Source organism: Archocentrus centrarchus, chromosome 18 (assembly GCF_007364275.1).
Source record: "Archocentrus centrarchus isolate MPI-CPG fArcCen1 chromosome 18, fArcCen1, whole genome shotgun sequence".
NCBI lineage: Eukaryota > Metazoa > Chordata > Actinopteri > Cichliformes > Cichlidae > Archocentrus > Archocentrus centrarchus.
The window spans coordinates 3,059,625-3,067,794 of record NC_044363.1 but is presented as its reverse complement, the minus strand read 5'-3'; the positions used below and the strand labels follow the sequence as shown (position 1 = coordinate 3,067,794).

Here is an 8,170-nt window from a genome sequence, read left to right as displayed (position 1 = left end):
GGAACATTTATTAAAACCAGATTTGAAAGCACGAAAGTCTTTTGTTCATGAACTAAACACTTTTGAAAAGAAAAATGCAGCGTAAGTGTGAGAGTAATACCAACGAACGTGTGAAAATGAGCAATTCTTGAGCAGTGGCGTGACTTTCGCTCTTGCCATCCTTTAAGCCTCCTGTCCTCACTTTTTTTTTTTTTTTGCCCTGAAACCCTGAAAAGAAAGAAACGGCTTTAGTGTGCACTGACACGAGTCAGTAGATTTAAGAATGGACTGTCATAAGGCAGGTTTGATGTAAATGGAAAGCGAGGTCATTGAGTAGTTTACGTAGACACAAATCAGTTAATATACGTGGTTACAAGAAGCCTTTAAGTTATTCTCAAAGTAAAAGGATACCTTTGAGTTTCTTTTTTAAAGAAATTTGGTTAAAAAAAAATACTTAAGGGAAACTGTTTAGTGCAGTACATGCAGTCGTGGTAAAAAGAAAGTATACCCTGTTTTTAAGATTTTACATATCAAGACATAATAAAAATGATCTAGTCCTGACCAAGTCTTAAAATTGAATAAACAGAACTTCAGAAAAACAGCAACACGACATATTACACCATCATTTATTTAGCAAAAACGGAGCCTTTTTTTTTTTTTTTTTTTTGTAGATTTGCTGCTGTGTTTGAGATCAGTGTCCTCTTGCATGACCCAATTTGAACCAAGCTTTAGCTGTTCGACAGATGGACTCACATTTGTGTCTATAATACTTTGCTATACAGAGGAGTTCATGGTTGTCTCAGTACTGCCAGGTGCTCAGGTCCTGTAGCTGCAAAACGAGCCCAAATCATCACCCCTCCACCACCGTGCTGACAGTTGGTATGAGGAGAATATTGCTGTGCATTATGTTCAAACATCTCCACTTTGGTCTCGTCTGACATTTTTCTAGAAGTCAGATGAAATTTTGCAAACCTAACCTAACTGCTGCCATGTTCTTGTTGGAGAGAAGAGGATTTCTCTTGGCCACCGTTCCAAAGGAGCCATACTTGTTCATTCTTTTTCTAATTGTGCTGGCATGAACTTTAACTTGCAACATGCTAACAGAGGCCTGTAGAGTCTGAGATGTAGCCGGGATGTCCACTCTTGGGAAGACTGGCAGATGGCTCGAATGTTTTGTTTTTTTACACTGGAGAATGATGACGGACTTCACGTTGTCTTGAAATAACTGTATAACCGTTGCCAGAGTGATGGGAAGTAGCGATTTCCTCCCAAAGATCATTGCTGATCTTTCGCCTCCTTATACTGTGTTAACACACACCTGAATGTTCCAACTGCCTAAACATCTGCTTTTGTACACATATGCTGATGATGAGTGAATCCAGAGGATTAGTAGTAGCAGGGTGTTGCTCTCAATTCCTATAAAGCAGTATCGTGAGATACAGCTTCATCTTTGCTTTGGGGTGGAGGTGGTATTTACTGGTTTTCATTAAAAAGAAAGAAAGAAATTTCATGTCTACAAAAACTAAAAACTAAAGAGAAACTTTACAGATAAAACAACTATTTTATTAGAAAAAATAAGCTGTGTTAATGCAATCTATTATTCTTTATTGTGGGACTAATAAAGGCATTCTAATAAAGGCATTCTTATCATCTTATTTGGATTTTAATACATCGTGAACAGGGGAAATTATGAATTTTATCTCCTAAAAGATCAACACATAACCACATTTTTCAAGTTTATAACTCTTTGACAACCCTGCTGCCAAATCACCAGAATCTACACTTAGCTGCCTTTTCATTAATTTCTCGTATATTGCCGTCCGAACTGACACCTCCGTGTTTCCCTTCATTGTGAGTTTGAGTCCCTGAGGATCAATTAACACGAAACATGAAAGGACAGAAGAGAGAAACTGTATACTTGACAAAAGTAATGAAAGTCAACCCAAGCTTTTGTGCCCCGCACATGAACACGTGACAGAGACCTGAATACCATGAAAATTTGCATGTCTTGTCTAAGTGTTGGTTAGATAATGGTCGTATAAATGGGTCAAATGTGAAATCAATGGATATATTGGTGATTTTAAAATCAGAATAATCAGAAGTCTGTTCATTGGGGATGTCTGAATGTTGTGTTTTAGCCTAAAATGTTATTTTCATAGGTGACTTTAAAAAAACAAAAAAAAAACGCATGTGCTTTCTGGCTCACTCTGTCTCTGCTGTGTTTGCTTGTCTGAATTATTAAAAAGACGGAAAACAAAAAGCATAAGGAAAAGAAAGGGGAGAGCGTGCAGTCCTTCCTTCTGTTTCCACCCAGACTCTCCTGTTTCTATTTTTCTTTCTCTTCCTTTTCTTCAGCTGACCTGGCAAATCGGCCGATAGAGTTACTCTATTCTCTCATTTTATTCTGTCGTTTTTTTTCTTCCTGCTCGTCCCCGTGTTCTTCTCCTTTTAATTCATTCAGAGTGATTTTTTTCTTCTTCTTGTTTTGTTTTGTTTTGTGAGTGCATGGAAAGCCTTCTTTTCATTGTCCGACCTTATTTTCTTTGTAAGAGACACTCACACCAGCCTGGGAAACTGTGGTGGACAATAGCGCAGAGGAATGAAATGAAAAAGAAAATAAAGTGAGGGGAAAAATGGACTGTTGAAGAGAGAAATGGATATTTAGGACAAGCGGAAAAGGGATAAAAAAGAAGAGATATTTTGCTGTTTGATGGGTGAAAGTCGATCGCTCTGGGTTTTACCGCTCATGGTGATGGTTACGTGTTTTCTTTTTTTTCCTTCTAAGAAATGAGAAAAACACAGATTGGAATGAAAGAAAATGAGAGGGACAGATTTATGTGTGAATGGAAACCATATCTTTGTTTTGTCAATAAGAGAAGAAGGAAGAAAAAGTTCAGAAAACAATGGCAGAGAAGGAAGGAGAGGATGTATGATAAAAAGGAAAAAAGAAATTTGCCTCTAGCTACCTGCAGTTGTTTCCATTGACATAACGTGTTCGTGAGTAGCTGTGCATATGTGGAATTTGTCCAATAATTGCAGGTTCATTCATTAATATAACAGAAAAAAAAGTATTTTTAAGGCTGCTGTCAACACAAACACAATGATTCATAAGAAAAATAGTTACAGAAATATTTTACATATAAAGAAAAATGCATTAAAATCTGGATGTAGGGATGAACCAAGGAGCCATTGGAGCACCTGTTTACAACCCTGACCCACATTCTTTATAAGCTGTAGATATCACTGTGCTAGTCATTTCTGTCCACTCAAAAACAACACAAAATACAGCAAGCAAACATAAAACATGGAGGCCCCTCAGTTTTACCCATAAGGTTCTTTCTTAGATATTGCCCCAAACTTATACGGAAGACAGGGTTGTGAGGTAGACTTTAGATCTGCAGCTCCAAATCCACCACACACTGAGGTTTCATCTTTACCAGCTGCTACAACCTCTCCCTCTGAGCTTTCTGGAAAACCTCTACGCTCCTTAATTGAGACTGTGATGTCGTCACTGCCACGTCGCCATTTATATTGGCACTTGAGGTGTGCTGGACTTACTCCAGTCTTCACATGAACGCCATTTAGAAAAGCCTTCATGTGGAGTAGAAGTCAAAACAGGAAGCAAATAAATAGGTGACACCCCCCCCCCCCCCCCCCCCCCTCAAGCAGTTGTAACAGTATAATTTAGGAATCTCTGAGCTCCTATATTTAGTAGTCAGTACCAGTAAAATTACAGGATTCTTTATACCAGAACAAAATGATCATCCCACGTACTTAAACTCCATCCATTTTCTTCCACTTATCCAGTTCAGGGTTGTGGGGACTGGCTCTGTAGCCTGTACCAGCTCTCATGGGGTGAGAGGCAGGGTTCACCCCGGACAGGTCGCCAATCTGTCACAGAGCTAAGACATAGAAACAGATGACCATTCACACCTACGGTCAATTTAGAATCACCATACATGTCATTGGACTGTGGGAGGAAGCTGGAGTACCCGGCGGGAACCCACACAGACACGCGGAGAACATGCAAACTCCACACAGAAAAGTCTGGATTTGAATGTTGGACCTTCTTGCTGTGAGGTGACAGTACTAACCACCACACCACCGTGCTGTCCTAAACATAAACTGCTTGATTAAAAGGTTACTGACATGAAAACACTAACATGGTGGAAGATCATTTATTTAAAATATTAACATTACATTTTGTTGACAAGAAACAGACTGAAATGTTAAGATGGTTGCTTAATGGTTTACTAATGTAAGGATTACATTAGCATAAGCATTTAATGTTAGCCACTGCAAACATTTTAGCAGAGCTATTACGCCAGCTGCACTAATTACCTTAAGTATCGTATCTGGTGCCCTTCCTAGTACTGACATATAATTGAAATGGCAGTAAAGACCAATACGATCATATGCTTGTGTCTTTAACCTGGACATGCCAAGCAGACCAGGTTCAAGAAATCCAGGTGTGCACAACAAACCTAACCAATGGTAAAGCACTGCGCACACCAGCGATTATGATGTCACTTTCGGCACATGCTGCCATTCGTGAGGATGAACCAGGTGTCATGTCTCCAAGCTCAGATACATTGGTAGTGCTGCGCGTGCTAGGTTACCAAAACCTAGTATGCGACGTGCCAAAATGGTGCAAAAGTGCACTGTACATCAGCAGTGACAAAATTGTTGGCACAAGTTGCCTTTTGAAAGGACAACAGCAAGCAACTGTCTGTTAGCCCTGCTGATCTATTGCTATTAAAATCTAACACTGAGTACATCAGAGGGGCAACTCAGGCTGAGCGGTTTGGAGACAAAGTTAGAGCAAGGCTGAGATGGTCTGGACGTGTGCAGAGGAGGCATCCTTGGACATTGGATGTTGAAGATGGAGCTGCCAGGCAGGAGGAAAAGGGGTGGATGCTGGGGATAGAGTGAGATGGAGGCTTTCTTGACCCCTAAAGAAAGTAGCCAAAAAAAAGAAGACGACTATTCTCAGCTTTAAAAGCAAGTCACACGTGCACAACAATCAAAGAACAAACACAATATGACAGGAATAATAATATTAACAATCCAAATAGTCTTTGTTCTCACTGGTGTCAACTGTCCACAGTTCAAGAAACCACCGCCTCTGACTGCTACAGTATAATACTGAATCTTTTTCTACCATTTTTTGCGAGATGCTAGCTGACATGTTATTGCAGATTTAAATATTTGCATCATTGGCCAGCAGTCCTTTCTGTATCATTAACCAACATGAAATCTGACATTTAAATCATAGCATTCCACTTTTTGGGCCATCCTGTGAGTCATATCAACACATTTAAAGCCTTTTTCAAATGTCATTTCACATCACGGCACAGTGTTTGACCACACTGTAAAATTGACGTTTTGTGTGCCGACGTGCTTTGGTGTAAAGACGTGTGTGACTGGAAATATTGAAGGTGGAAGTGAGAAAGAAGGTGTTATAACATTTGAGGAGAAAAACCTTTTGTTGCTTGCAACTAAATACTTCTCAACATAATAATTTAGACAGAGTGTCTGCCCCAGGTGTGGTCCACAACTTTAGTTAGATATCTGTAGAAAGTGGTTGTAACTGTTTAACTCCACAGTTAGACTGGAATGTCCCCTCAAGTCACACTTCCAACTTGGAAAGTCGGAGCAGCCCCAACTAATGCTAAGGTTTGTTCTACAGACCCTAGCATTAGTGGTCTCTGGTCACCACGTTGCTGTGAATCACTTCCTGTTTAGACATCACTTTAAATGTCACAGATTTCTACACTTCATGTGTATTATTATTATTCTTTTTTATTATTATTTAATTATGTATTCATTTAAAATGTATTCTTTAGGTTTAGAAAAAGAACATAGTTTAGTTAAAATGCAGTGTTTGCTCTATTTTCCTGGTTGTCATGATGACACATCCTTGCTAGTGGTGGACGTGCCAATTCTATGGTATTCTATGGCAAATGCCAGTCAGACTCCACAGTGCCGGGCAGTGAACACAGGGCCAGCTAGAGGACATCACCCTCATGAAGTCTGTTTCTGGTTGTTTGGTCAGAGACATTCACACCACTGGCCTGCTGGAGGTCATTTTGTAGCTCTGGCAGTGCTCATCCTGCAGATACCGGTCCTGCTGACGGGTACAGCCCTGTCCAGCTCTCCTACAGTAACTGCCTGTCTCAGTCATGATGCAACTGAAGTCCAAACTTTCAGCTTTAATTGAAGTTTTAAATAAATATATTACACTGTTCAATCGTTACAGCTATTTTTATACAAAGGCACTATCCAAATATTTCCAAACCACAGGATTAAAAAGTATTTTTGTAGATATGATCCAGTCACATGGGTCTAGCAACCCCCTGGGATCCAAACATTGATATGGAAAAATTAACATTCCCCAACTGGTTGGCAAGTGATTGCTGGAGATTGCTGACAGTTGCTAGCAGAACTCGATTGCAAAGAGGGTGCTGCTTTGGTAGCCAGCAGATTGCTGTGGTCACCTGTAGTTTGCATGGGAGATGCCTGCAACCTCGTCTGCAAACAGTCACCGACCGCTTGCTGAGCGATGGTGAAACTCTGGAAACTGCGGTGCAAACCAGAAACGGAGACCATTCGCCTCCAGTGAGCAGTGTCCTCAGACAAGCATGGTCTCGAGGCCTGTTTGACTGAGGCCTAAATAAGTTGCCAATAATTTAGTATCGGTGAAAATGATGGGAGACAAAGTCCTTTTTCTTCGTGCAAATACATCTGAAGTTAATGAGGGTTTAGGAGTCTGAATTCATTTAAGCAAGTGGATATCCTCTGGAGTGGAGTGGATAAAGGGCAGGTGACAAAAACTGTGAATTCTTTTTTCCTAAAAAGACCATAGGGTCAGAAGATAAAGTCTCACAAACTTCTTATTAGCTTTAAATAACTTGCTGTGGGTTTTGTCTTGAGTCCCTAACACTAAAAGTGTGTTAAGGAGGGATTTCATCATATCCTAATGTTATAAACAAGAGGAATGAAAAAAAAGAGCCAGCAACTAAACTGGCATCCAGCACGCTGTAACCTGAGAGCAAAGGTGTAAGTTGCTAAAAAAAAAAAAGAATAAGTTGAAGACAAAAATGAGGAAGAGACACACAAAAGATGTGGATGGAAATGCGAAGAAGCCCAAAAAAGTTAAAGAGAGAGGGGGAATGGAAGAGAGGAGGCAAAGGAAAAAAAGAGGCTGGGAGGCAGAGGACAAGGCCAAGGAAAAAATGAGAAGAGAGGGAGATGGAGAAAGAGCGAGAGAGAACATCTGCCCATCTGTTTATACTTCTTTTCTTCCCTGGTGTAAATGGCAGAGGGGATGAGGCCCAGCTGTCATCCACACACACACTCTCTCACACACACACACACACACTCACAGAGTGCAGGGAATTCAGTAGGCAATAATAGAGAGAGACGGTTGCTAATTCAAACTAATGGAGGGAGATGAAGATGGATGAGCGAGGGAACAGGGGAGCAGAGAGAGATGTGGCGGGCGAGAGAGGCAACATTATACAGAGAGAGAGAGAGAGAGAAAGGGATGACGGTGTGAAGGGAGAAAGTGATTAAATTCATTTTGCAACCAAACAATGAAAAAAAAAGTTTTGATCATCATTTTAACAGCCTGCAGTAGCTGACACAATATGGTGCTTTGGTTATTTACACGTGTGTGACTACTTAAGAGCTAAATGTATTTCATTTACCATCTTCTATTTTAAACAATAAATAGAAATTTGGACAGTTTCTTTATTTCCTTTTAATTTCAAGACAACCAAGGGTTTCCTGCTGTTCAAAGGAACTTTCCAACCTTTAAACAGCATCTGCAGGAATTTTAGTTCATTTTTTTTTATTGTACCAAATCATAACATACACTATATCGCCAAAAGTATTCGCTCGCCTGCCTTCGAACACATTAGAAATTGAGTGACATCCCATTCTTAATCCATAGAGTTTAATATGATGTGGGCCCAGCTACAACAGCTTCAACTCTTCTGGGAAGGCTTTCCACAAGGATTTTTTTTTTTTGCCCATTCTTCTGTTTGAGAGGTCACACACTGATGTTGGATGAGAAGGCCTGGCTCACAGTCTCTGCTCTAATTCATCGCAAAGTTGCTCCATCGGGTTGAGGTCAGGCCTCTGTGCAGGATATGTCTTTATGGACCTTACTTTGTGCGCTGGTGTGCAA

At 40.3% G+C, this 8,170-nt stretch overlaps 1 protein-coding gene across 1 annotated transcript in view; it reads left to right on the top strand.

The window, feature by feature from the left end:
* The window catches only part of dachb (dachshund b), a 121,137-nt gene that overhangs the window by 86,538 nt on the left and 26,429 nt on the right, over positions 1-8,170 (top strand). The gene's annotated exons all lie outside the window — the stretch shown is intronic.